Consider the following 13,445-nt stretch of genomic DNA (forward strand, 5'->3'; position numbering starts at 1 on the left):
AATAATCATCTTGTTCACTGTAAATGCTTGATAAATATTTATGGATTGAATATTAATGACTATTTTTGTATGTATTTATTTTTCAGATATTTGAGTGCTTACTATATGCCAGGCATAATGCCTAGGGGCAAGCAATTTGGCACTGAATTATATGTAGCTATACTGATAGGATCCCTAACGTAGGAAGATAGACAGTGAATGAGTTAATAAATAAAAAAAATGATTGCAGAGAGTGATATCCTGTGACAAAAAGAAAGCTGGTAGTAGAATAAAGAGTGACTTGGGGCAGAAAGTGTGGGTATCAGGATAAAGAGTAATGAGGTACCATTTGAGCTGAGATTAAATGATGAGAAGGGGAAGCCATCATGAAATGATCTGGGAGAAGCGCCTTAGAAGAACCAGTTTGAAAGCCCCCAACAAGTGTGGCCTGATAAAGGAATAGAAGAAGACAAATGTGGATCCTAGTAAGAGTTTGTGTGTGTGTGTGTGTGTGTTGTGTTAATTTAAGATCCACCATGTTTTGTGTTTGTGTGAGAGGGTTAGTGGGAACAGCACATAAGGTTAGCCCTCTGTATATATTTTTAGGTATCTAAATGATCATATTTTCAAAACTGAAATGTAAGTGTCTGAGCTAAAATGAGAGCAATTGAACTGATTATATCTGAATCAATTTTTGTTGAATCCAAAGGAAGAGCATGCATAGGTATTTGGATAGGAATAGGAGAAGAGTGAGAAGGGAAAGCATTGAGATAGAGTTTTGGAGAAATTGGAGATTAGCATTGGTTCTTTGGCTCCAAGACCATGTAGATTTCAATTACATGAATGCTCCTTAACATATTATAGGCCTGAATAAATGTTTGCTGAATCAATGTATATTGGTTTAATCTGATTGGATTGGAGGGTACAATTTCTGCATTAATTGGAAGAGAGGCTACACAATGGAACCAGATTATGGAGGACTTTGTAAACCAAACACATTGGATTTGATAGTGTAAGTGATTGGGAATCAGTATAGGGAATAAGGTAATAGCTAGATGATTTCCAAATATTTGTTTTATTATGGTATGTAGGATGAATTAGAGACAAAAGGAGCTGAGGATGGTATTTTATTCCAGATATACTTTTTTATTTTAACCAGGTTTTCATTCCCAGCCTGGCTTGGCTGCATTGGAATCAATTACTTCATTAAAAGTCCCTGGATCTAATGAAGAAAAGCTGCCTCAGTTACCAAGGTTCTTTCTTGTTACGCATTTTTGCATCTATATTCCTGTTTGCCCTTGCCCAGCTTTCTTTCCTGTTTATCTGATCTTTAACCATTTTCAGGACTCTGAACATTCGGCCTTATTTTGCCCTTTTATATTTGTATCTTACTGGTATCTGCTTGATTGCATTTATATGTAGCAAGTAATTCAGTAAAAATTAGATGGAACAAATTTATAACTGAAAACTTTTCTGTACAAACTATAAAAAAGCTCTTTTTTCTTCTTCCTTCCTTCCTTCCTTCCTTCCTTCCTTCCTTCCTTCCTTCCTTCCTCCCTCCCTCCCTCCCTCCCTCCCTCCCTTCCTTCCTTCCTTCCTTCCTTCCCTCCTTCCTTCCTTCTTTCTTTCCTCCCTCCCTCCCTCCCCTCCCCTGGCTTGTTTTTGTTTCTTTCTTTTCTTTTCTTCTCTTCTCTTTTTTCTTTTCTTTTCTTTTCTTTTCTTTTCTTTTCTTTTCTTTTCTTTTTTCTTTCCTTTCCTTTCCTTTCCTTTCCTTTTTTCTTTTCTTTCTTCCCTCCCTCCCTCTCCATCCCTCTCTCTATCTTTCTTTCCAGCCTTTGCTCATATGGTACACTGAAAATACTAAGGTTGATGCACTGAAAGCAAATGAGATACAAATTTGTTGCTATCTCTGGGAGCACGCAATCCCTCTGTGAGAAGGATACACCAAGAAAATTTTCATGTTGCAGCTTTAGCCACAGAAGCAACTTGGGGGCCCTCACCTTTGTGAACTGTTATTGTGACAATATGGGCCATTTATCCTGTTGTCTTGGTTGGCCCATAGACTATATAATCGTTCGATCTTGTATCTCACCAGAACTATTTTCAAAAAGGAAATGGAGGGTCAGCTTTTATTGTAGGGTTCTGCATTTACTGAGATAGTGGTGCCTTATTTTTTCATCTGGGCATTTGATTCTGGGAAATTAACAATGGTATATAAGTGCCAGCTACACAGAGGTGGTACCAGTTTTGTCAGCAACTTACAAACAACTCCCCAAATGTGTATGTCTGGGAAAAACAGTATGAATGTGTCTTGCATAGTAGTGAAGAGGTGGACTTGTGTTACATGTGGAACCACATGAAAGAAACCATCAGCTCATGACGGAAACTGAAAATGTAATATTGTTTGTAGAAGTGTAGCCTCTGGCCTGATTGACTAGGTGTGAATCCTGGTTCTACCATTCCGTAGAGGGGCGATCCTTGGGGAATCACGGTCATCTCTCCATGCCTCAGTTTACATATCAATAAGATGAGAATAATGACATCTGATATCTAGCTACCCACCTCCTAGTTTTTGTGAGGTTTAAATGAGCAAATACACATAAAAGTATTTAGAATACTTAGAATAAAACCTGAATACAGGGAATTTTTATATATATATTTGCGATTATCTGATAATCTTTAGAAGTAAAGGTGAACATTGAAGAGCTTTCTCTCTGACCCTGACTCCTCTAAGAGTTACAAAAGTGTAAGAAAATTGTTGCGGCTTCTAGAATGTGGAATGATTTGAAAACAGCACTATTTTGTTTTAAAGCTCAAACTCTCTCTGGTAGTGCAATTATCCTAAAAGGAAACATGCTTAACCTTTAACCAAGACTAAATTAAGCATAGTTGTTTTTACACTGCCCTTTTAGAAGAAAGGAAACAAATCATAAGAAAATACTTCATTATTAGAGATGTCTTCAAAAAGCAACTTTAAACATCCTTGTTATGCCTGGGATGACTGTGTTGTCAGTATAATCCTCAATGTCTGTGCATTTACAATTTTGTAAAATTGGAAGGCAAAGGATCTTGTGGTTGGTCCCTGTGGTGTGAAAATGCTGGGGTTCGGGTTGTACTTTCAAGAAAGAATTCTTGAGACATCTTTAGTGCAAAAAGGTGATTTCTTTTAAAGCACAGGGACAGGACCCGGGACAGAAGGAGCTGTGCTGGGGTTGTGACCAGTGGTGATTAATACACTTCCAGGTTGGGAGGGGGTTAGGGATGGCCTAAGTCTCTAAGGAATTTTGGAAGCAAGGTTTCCAGGACCTTGAGGGGGCTAGCTCTTGTTCGGAAAAGGTCATTTATTACTGTCTAGTAAAACCTTAGTCATGAGACCCTTCAGATGTGTATCGGTGGGCCATGTGCTTGGAGGAAGATTGCCAACATGTATCTTGGAGTGGGGTGGGGTGGGGTAGAGAGAAAGGAAATTTCCAAAGGAAACTTGTTTATGTTTTGTATGTTGAAGTAGACTTACAGGATCCTGGGGCAGGGAGGGGGCAGAATAATGTTAAGCTAAGGTTGCCTTTTGTTCTTAGCAAAGCATCAACTTCGAGGCAGTTGAGTTCCTAGAGGAAGGTCATTTATGACCCCCCAAAAGATTAAAAACCATCCTCTATGGTTATAAATTTTTCATCTTTAATGAAGATATAATTATAAAACCCTATTTACCAAGGCAGGAAAATCTGCTAGTATATCTTAGGTTTTTAGTTAAAAGAATCAAGGCAAAAACTTTATTGCCTCTGGTGAACCCTTAGCTAACCAGAATTTAATTAACCAGCATTCCAGGTAATCGATATTTACTTGTGTCAAGCAGCAGTCATTATTCAATATATTAGCTGAGCTAGTATTTCATCCAGAGAAAATGATGAATTTTATTTACTGTTAATTCTTTTCTTTCTGTCCTTCTACTTTTGGGATTATTAACATTTTCCATAGTTTTGTAATTGTATATTTCTTATGATATGCTTAGGAATAAGAACATTATATAAATGTTCCAAAACCATTATTATATCCATCTCATTAATATAATTTAGTAGAGAGTATTTCTACTCATTCTGTCCAAATGTGTTGTGGAATAAAGTATCTCAAAAGAGGATAAGGGACAATTGGAAAGAAGGGAATTTTACTGACCTCTGAAATTTAAAAGTATGTTGTATTTCTTATGCGTTATGCCAGTGTTCAAATTCACATTTACTTTGATGTTTTTTTAATTACTTTTATTAAAATGGCCTAAAAGAATATTTTAAAATAATTGATTTATGGATTCTTAGAAAGCGTACACATTCCAAGCTCAAAAACTTTAAAGTTTTTAGTTGAAGGAGTTTAAGTAGATAATTGAGAAATGCATTCTGTTTGCCTGTTAATAATTAACAGGTTAGACTGTGTACTTTTTATAGTCATTGAGTTTTAATTTATTTATTTGTTGGTGTGTTGGTTTTTTAAGAATTTATTTAAGGCATTCTGCTACTGGGAAATAAAAATGAACAGAGTAAAACTGCATATAATAGAGGAAAGGGATTGGGTTACTTTTAAAGAGACAAGTGACAAAAAAAGAAATTGACTGGATTTTGGGATTAAAAGAAGTATTTAGTACATAATCTTTCTGAACTTTTCCCCTCTGTTTGGAGGGGAAACTGAAATACCTAACAGCAAGTATGACTGAGTCAAGTGAATAGTCTTTTGTTGTTGCCCCAGAGCCTGGTTCAATGGAACTTGATTTGATCTTAGATGGCTTCATTATGGGGTTTGGTCAGGTCACTTTAATGGATTCTTGGAGAAGTCTACCATAGAATTTATCAGATTCTCCAGCGCTTTAAAAACTCTGGTAATATCCAAACCCAGAATGCATATCTTCATTTTAAGAAGCACCATTATGGACTAGAACTGAATTAGGCTTTTCCAGTCTTCGAGGGACTGCATCTTGTCCTCTTGACCACGTATGTGTAGGTTTTTCCTGATGTTCTTTAAGGATTATAAATTGGTTTTCATTTGCCATTTTGATGATATACAGTCAAACTTCATGTTTAAAATTTTTATTTAATGAAGAATTGTTTTCTATAATTATCAGTAGAGGATAGCCTTTAGCAGTTTCTATTTATTTTGTTGTAAGGTATCATTTGCTTGCTTTTAATTTTTATTTATTTGAAATTGTAACAATAATAGTCCTATCACTGAAACTGATGCATGTTCTATTTGTTTTCTCTTATACTAAATAGCAGGCTTACTATATAAATATAGCTTTAAACTTCTTAAGTTTTCTACATTCCAGGCTGTGCATTTCTTTGAAATCTTAATTAAAGATGTGATTGATTAAAATTTGGCTTCTAGGAATCTAAGAGATACCATTATAGGTGGTTCCTGTTTTTGACAAATCTTATTTTTCTTTCTTTTCTTTTTTTGCTCCATCTTCTTTCTTTCGTTCCTCTTTTATTTATTCTTTTCAATAGAGGTGGCCTTCAAAAATAGGGACAGATAGACCTTTTCAACTGGCTTTCTTAACATTCAGGAAATCTAGTAATATGTCATCTAATCTTTTTCCTGCAACATAGACTAGGTCTTGTTTTAGTGACTTTAATGTTTATAAAAAGTAATTTGTGTTTATTGTAGAAAATTTGGAAAGAAATCACAAGAAGAAAAATATCTGCCATAATCTTAATATCTGAGATTAGTGCTAGGAATAATTTAGTATGTAGGTCCTTACATGCTTTTTCTAATGCATACACGTTTTTTTCTGATACATAGATAGACACATACATACAGATCTACATTTATTCACAGAACCCATTGTGCATAGTCTATATATGTATATATCATATCATAAAAATTATTATTAACATTTTGCAACCTGCTTTTTAAGGTTAATGATGCTTTGTAAATTTTCACTTGCCATATTTAATGAAAGCTTAACATTATATCACATATCATTTATTTAACTAGTTCACTGTTTGGAATATTTAGGCTACTTTAATTTGCATTCCTTTCAGTATAGATTAATTCTATAGAATATTCATTACAGATAACTATTACAGATTAATATTATTTTATATATATATCTTAGCTTGTGTTTCTTCTATTGTGAATTCCCTGTTCATGTGAAAAAAATGAGATCTTTGTTTTATTTATTTATTTATAGATTATTAACTCTACGATGTCATATACTTTAAAAATATTTATTTGTTTTATTGTTGGCCTCATATTTATTCAAGATATTTTTTGACTTTGAAAAATTTTTAATTTTAAGTAGTGAAATTGATAAATCTTTATGCTTATGTTATATTCTACTGTCTATGTGGCATTCTCACCTTGGAATTCAGAAAATTATATACATAGGTTTTCTTACAGCTCTTTGATTACTTATTACATTCAGATGTATCAATCTGCTTTATATTTTGGTGCCTGGTAAGAGGTAGGGAACAAAAAAAATTCTTTTCCTATGTAATTAGTCTCAATGCTGTGAAAATGCTACCTGTAATGCTTCCCTGTGGTCTGTTCTACTGATCTGTCTCTTCCACTGCCAATATCACACTGTCATCTATATTTCAATCTTTGGTGAAAACTAACCTTGTTCTCTAATCCTTTGCTGCGGGGTCAAAAACCAACACTTGATATTTTTTTTGTTATAACCTCCTTTTTGGTTTTATGTATTTTTTAAAAATTTGAACTAACTATAAAGCATCAGAACTACTAAAGATAATTTTAGTTCAATTTAGTTCAACAAAGACTTACTGAATGTTTACTATATACCAGTTCCTGTGCATGTATTAGGAATACATAAATGAATTAGAAACCTGTGTGGTAGAATCCTTGTGCTAGAAAAATGTATTAATCTGATGGAGGCAGACAGTGTATGTAAATGGTCAAGATAGTGGCCTAATATTGATAACTATTTTTTTCTGATTCTTTTTTACTTTTTTTAATCTATGACTTATTGACTCTAGGCATTTTATATGCTTTTCTTTTTTATCTTCCTTAAAACCCAGAAAAAATTAAGTGACATTGATTTAAAGGAGTTAGATTGACTCAGGCATATGAAATATGATGACATTTTTCATATTCATATAGTCTGTTTACTTTTTCTAATTAATGAACTGATAATTGTGTCTTCCTATTTTCAGTTCTGTAAATTTTTATTGAATATTTGCTAGGCACTATTTAAGGAGCCATAGGGAAAGAAAAATGTATGTCTTTGACAAATTTATAATTTAGTGGGGGAAATTCATTATTTATAAAATAATAGCAATATAATAAAATAATAGATATTGAGAGTATTGTTTGCTGTGTGCGTTGTACAAAGCAAGGTAATATATATTAACTCGTTTACCTCTTATAATAGCCCATCTAGTCCCCTAGATACTTTTTTGATGCTCTCTCTCTTCATGTACACTTTTTCTTATTGTCACCTCCTTTGAGAAGCTTTCTTGTCCAAACCAATTTAAAATATCTGCCCATGTCAATGCTGTTACCTTACTGTTTGCACTCATAGTACTAATTACATGGCATTATAATTTTAACAGCTTACTTGCCTATTGTTTGTTTTCCACTGCTAGAATGAATATTGAATGGAAGACTAAACAATGGGTTGTAGAAGTTTGCAGTTGTGAAAGAGAAAAGTTTAATATATAAAATTTAACTTCTTTAAGTCTTAAATTTCTTTATCTGTAAATGGATGCAGACTTAGTGCTTGTTTTTTTTTAATGTTTTTTTATTTATTTATTCATGAGAGTCAGAGAGAGAGAGAGGGAGAGAGAGAGAGAGAGAGAGGCAGAGGGAGAAGCAGGCTCCCCGCCTAGCAGGGAGCCCGATGCGGGACTCGATCCCAGGACCCTGGGATCATGACCTGAGCCGAAGGCAGACGCTTAACCATCTGAGCCACCCAGGCACCCACAGACTTAGTGCTTGTCTTATAGGTTGATCAGGCTGTTCATTATTTCACTCAATAAATATTCATTGATCTTAGTATATGGCAGACACTCTTCATGAAATTGGGAATACAGTGAAAAAAGACAGTGTCTGTCCATATGGCACTTCCATTCTAGTGGGGGAGACAATAGATAAAAATTACTTTTATAATGTATCATGTAATGGTCAAATTAATTTTCTCCAAATTAAATTTCTCGACCTCATCCCTACAATCTGAACATTTTTTTCTATTTCTAGTTATTCTCTGTTTATCCATGATTAATGGTTCTAATCACATTCCTCCCAAAAGATTCTAATTTTCTAAAGTTTGGTGTTGCAGAGTAAATGTGATATTACTCATGTATACTGACTATAACAGGACTAGCACCTTCCTTTCCTCAGTCCCATTTATCAGTACAGCCTAAACTCAGGTTTGTTTTGGTTTACTGGTATAGTTTAATGTTTGATTTTTTGTTTTCCCTTCATAAAATATTATTTATGCATATTAAAGATCCAATCAGTTAAAGTCCTTAGATCTTTTTCATTTTAATGTTTTTGTTGTTGTGTTTTTTTGTTTGTTTTTTGTTTTTTTACTGTAGATGCACCGGCTAATAGGATTGGCTTATGTTTATGTATGCGTTTCCATTAGTAAAACTGCTTTTGAGATTTTGAATGGCTGAATCTCTGTGGAGATTATTAGTAGATATGACATCAAGGTCATCATTGAAATTTCATGGCAAATTTAGAGGGATAACTTTCCAAGGACATAAAATATCAAATTCAATTTTTAATAGGAGAATTGTTTCTAGTTAATTTTTTTTTATATTCAGACTCACCAAATTGGTTTTAAAGGCACCTCAACATCCTGCCTGCTTTACTGCTCCCAGTCCTAGGTTTGAGTATATACTATCAAACACATGTGGATGGAAAAGAATTTAAAAGTGACTCATTCATTTTTTGACATCCCTCCCTCCAAATCTGTGTAGGACCCTACAATAATAGCCTTGCTTGCTGAGACAGGAAACATAAAGCCATGTTCTAATGTCAGTGCATTAGGTACTGTATACCAGTTCAAGCTATATCGAACATGTTACCCTCTGCTCCCTGTTTCTTTCCTTCCATTTACTTTTCATTCTCTGGATTATCTTCCTTTATGCAAATCTCTTTAACCTCACTCATTATTTTGAGGATAGGGCCTGTGTTTTATGTTTGTATTTTTTCTAACTCATCAGTACTTAAGCAGTATATTATACCCAGTAGATCTTTGCAAAATCTCTGATAATAAAGAATAGACAAATACATGGGCTAAACTATTTGGGATTACCTTTTTTCAATTATACAAACATAAATGGAAAAACTTTAATTGTGTAAATTAAGAAAGCTTCTAATAATACTGTAATAAATACCCTGGTCTGCATCTAAACCCTGTACACACATTGATTTAAATCATGTATTTGTGCCATACTTTACTTTGTACTTGTACTGCACATACAGAAATGAATGTGTTAGCCTTTTTTTTCTTTTGAAAACTATAGATATTAGTTGGCACACACAAACTCAGCTACCTACTTCTCATGACTAGTTATAGACTTACTGTGGAAATGTAAATTGCTTCCTTAGAAGATTTCTAATTTTAAGTATTTTCTTTTTACAGTCACACAAAAAGTATTAAGGATTGCCCCTTGAGACTCTGAAGACTGAAGGTAATGTCCAGTGATATTTTCTTGAATGGGTTTTGTCTTCCTGAAAAGTTTCATAATATTTAAGGCCTTGGTTTACTGCCTCAGATCTTTATTGCCCTTTAACACATTAAATATCTTTTTCTATGTCTACCTAAAAAATAATCTGAAATTATAAGTCAAAAAAGAAGAACCCTTTGTCATGTCAGAATGTCTCAGCCTAATTGGGTGTTGCTATACCTCTTCTTCCTTCTATATGGGAATGTATTATGGCCCTTTTCTGTTTTTGAAATCAGTTTGGAACTCTTCTGATTTTATACCTTGCCCTTTTCTTAAATAGACATACTGGCTTAAAACCAAAAAGTTAACACCCATTCCTCCTCAGGAAGAGCTTTACAACTAACTATACTAGATAAAAATGCATTTGTTATAGACAATAAAACTGTGCAGGAAATCGTGCAGATGAGATTTAGTGGCTACTTGTAGTCAGAAGTCCAGAATTTCAGGCAAGAAGTGTACAATAGATTTGTGTTGCTGCATTGTATATAAAGAGCTCATAGGGATTGAAGAAGGTTTCTGAGACAAGAGGGGACTGTAATTACTTTGTTTCTTACATGCATGGTTAGATCTTCCAGCGAGAATAACATGGTAGGGTAATTTATTATAGAAGAGTAAATCACAGATTACATTGGAGGGGGATGGGGTGCTGCGATCCAACCATCAGTTTTGTGAATACATACACTTAAGCATGTGTGATAGCTTGTTTTTAATTTCTTTACACCAGTGCACACCTCAAACATTCCGTTTAGCAGTGGGATATGCAAATTGTTCCAAATGCAGCAGCAGTACTTTCACCTGAATGTCAAAACTGTCAGAGAGCTTTAAATCAAATCTTTATAACATTTTTTAAAAACCAGCCAGCCCCGAGATTGAGGCACCAAACTCACTGCAAAAACTTGATTCCCATGCTTTCAAAATGCTCCAGTATGTCAACAGGGTAATGTCAAAGTTCTAATTCATCTGCTTTCTAATTTTAACCTTTTAAGGATTTTATTTTATTTGGCTTAATTACAGTATTTTCTACAAATTAATGATAAATGCCTTGATTAATAAAACCAAATGTCAGAGAAAATGACAACTTGATGAAAAAATAATACTCGGCAATATTTTAAGGTACAGAAGTACTAAAGATGTACTCTTAAACCTCATACTTCATCAGCTCTTTTTGAAGGTGGGTAACAGCATTATTCTTGCACGGAAGTTTCCATTGCCACATGTGTAGATGCATTTTAGCAATATAGTTCTCAGCTGTTGTTTTTACTACTAACTGTTATAGATAGAAATATATTCGTAATTTTTAATCTCTCCTTTTCCTGACAATATTATTTATTTTTATTTCACAAAATCAAGGTAAACTATATTTTAGGTTGGGTATAGAGATAAAGCTATCATATTAAGCATCCAAACAGCAACGCGGACACGTGCGCGCATGTGCGTGTGCGTTTGTGTTCGCGTGTGTATTTCAAGAAGTCTCATGGTATAAAATGTAGTAGTTTGCAACTGGATATCTGTTAGACTGTTATGAATATTTCACCTGGAGTATTTAAAAATTATTCAGTAAAAGTATTAAATACAAAGAGAGCACCTCCATTTCAAAGGGAAATAGATTTTAATATGGGGATTTCCCTTTTTTCAATGTTTTTTTTTCCTGAGGTTTCATTAAAAGATCTGAATACCAGTAAAGAGTTGTAACTTGTTTTTTTCCTATAAATTGTTGGTTAGATAAAAAAAACCCTAAAGATAAGAAATACGACTATTTTCCCCTTTTTACTGAAAATCATGGAGTTAAAAAAATTTTAAAGATTTCATGTATTTTTCCATCTTCACAAACATCAGGATAACTTTGGGGTATGAATACTTATTTGATTAAATGTTATGCAGAAATAGTACTGTACAAGAATTATAGTCTGTGTTGGTTTTTTTATTTTCATATTTCACAGATGAAGCTGCCAACCAAATGAGGGAAGGCACAGTGGTCTCTTCTGTGTTCTGCTTTTGTTTGGTTTGGTTGTTCAGGGATAAAAAGACCCACATAATGCACTGTCAGTGAAATGGACACACTTGGACCATCTGTTCATGTAATGACATGATGGCCCTACCTATCAACAGAAATTTCTGCCAACTAATGTTAAAATCACTCTTTTTTTGGTAATATGCTGGGAATTCCTAGATAGGGTTTCAGGCATGTTGCTACACATAGTAAGATAAATAGAGGTAAATGTTGGTCATTGGCTTGTAAATACAATTATGTTAATCCCAAGGGAAACATTCTCCAGTGGAGATTTCTGGTACTATTTAAAATTGGAGATGGGTTGTGCTGAACCTTCCTTTAGCTGGCTATAGGTTTTATTGTTTTTGTGTATTGTCTGGTTCCAGACATCTAGTCTGTACTGGTAAAGCTGCTTGATGAGTAGGGGCCACTGACACGGCTGCCCTGACTGCTCACATACCTGCCATGAATAATAGATTTGTCAGCTCGTTACTCATTGCATTGTAACTGTCTCTGTTCCTTCTTAGCTGATCACTGCCCAGAGAAGTTGAAGTTCCACTGTAGGACAAAGCTTCTATTATGTTTCTATACCTGCATTTATTTGTATACCAAAGCATCTATTCTTCTTTCTTCAAATACTGGTAAATAAGACATGCCACACTTCCTTCTCAATTCTTCAATTACATATTAAACAATGTACTTCCCCCCCTCGTTAATTATATTCATCTGCCTTTCACCAATTTACTTTCATATATGAACCAATTAACTTTTATTCATTAGTTACAGGATTTGGTCGAGAAAATACTAACACCTACCTCACAATTCACAGCTTTATAAGTTTCTCATTGAGATTCTAGTTATTTGGGTCAGTACTATAAGAGAATGTCATTTGCCCCCAAATGTTTATGAACAAAGGAGGTAGACTGAAACCCAAAATAATCCTAAAAGACTTTTGCTTGATGGGACATTGTTTGATCCTAGAAATGAGGACAACTGACCAAACCTTATACAGTTAGTCTTTAGTTTCAGGAAGTTGGAGTTGATTTTTTAAACTTTATGCTGGTGCGAACACACACAATGACCAGCAGATGCTCTTTGAAGAATCTAAACCTTATGGAAAATTAAACTTGTTAGACTATCTCTCATCCAACAGGAAAATAAAAAAACCCTAAAAATAAGTATGTTTTCTAATGGACTTAAAATACATAAATTTCTGGTTTTAGTACTTATAATTTGACCATACCTTCTCTCTAAATGACTTTTTGGTCTTTTTGGAAACTGTGTTCTCTCCTTTAAGCTCACACTGTTTTATTCTGGAAGCTCAAGTAATTGAGACCTTACTGGTTTGAAAAGATTAAGGCAGCTTCTGGAGTTGCCCACTGTAAAGTACCAGTAGAATGATCCGTTTCTCAGTAGGATTCATTTACCTTCATTTCCTTTGCAAGCTTGTGTTTATTAATGAATAAACTACACTCATGAAACACACTGCTAAGTAGATCAATCAAAAGATATCAAGAAAAACTGTGAACATTGTCCAAGATATGTAAGGGATTTGTGTTTCCTGCCTAAATGCCGCTTTCATTCTTCCTCCCTATCTACCATCCCCTCTAATATCCAGGTCTCTCTTTGTATCCTTTAGTGATGACAAGATGTTTTTTATTACTCTAATGAAGTGGGAAACAGATTAACATGCTTTCTTCTTGGGAATTAGATTACTTATTGTAGTACTGTTCAACGTATCTTTGTAATACTCCCCCACCTCTACCCACAGCTAATTAGTGACTTTCAGAATTAGGGAA

At 34.1% G+C, this 13,445-nt stretch overlaps 1 protein-coding gene across 10 annotated transcripts in view; it reads left to right on the forward strand.

Moving 5' to 3' along the window:
* Positions 1-13,445, forward strand: part of LOC113916432 — a 729,899-nt gene that overhangs the window by 138,196 nt on the left and 578,258 nt on the right. For 9 of the 10 annotated variants that reach the window (XR_004819960.1, XR_003517937.1, XR_003517935.2 and 6 more), the window contains exon 3: positions 9,572-9,620. The gene's annotated coding sequence lies outside the window, so the exon portion shown is untranslated. Of the gene's footprint in view, positions 1-1,138; positions 1,233-9,571; positions 9,621-13,445 lie in introns of all 10 variants that reach the window. The other variant, XR_004819964.1, reaches the window with a different exon arrangement.

This window comes from Zalophus californianus, chromosome 1, assembly GCF_009762305.2.
Source record: "Zalophus californianus isolate mZalCal1 chromosome 1, mZalCal1.pri.v2, whole genome shotgun sequence".
Classification (NCBI taxonomy): Eukaryota; Metazoa; Chordata; class Mammalia; order Carnivora; family Otariidae; genus Zalophus; species Zalophus californianus.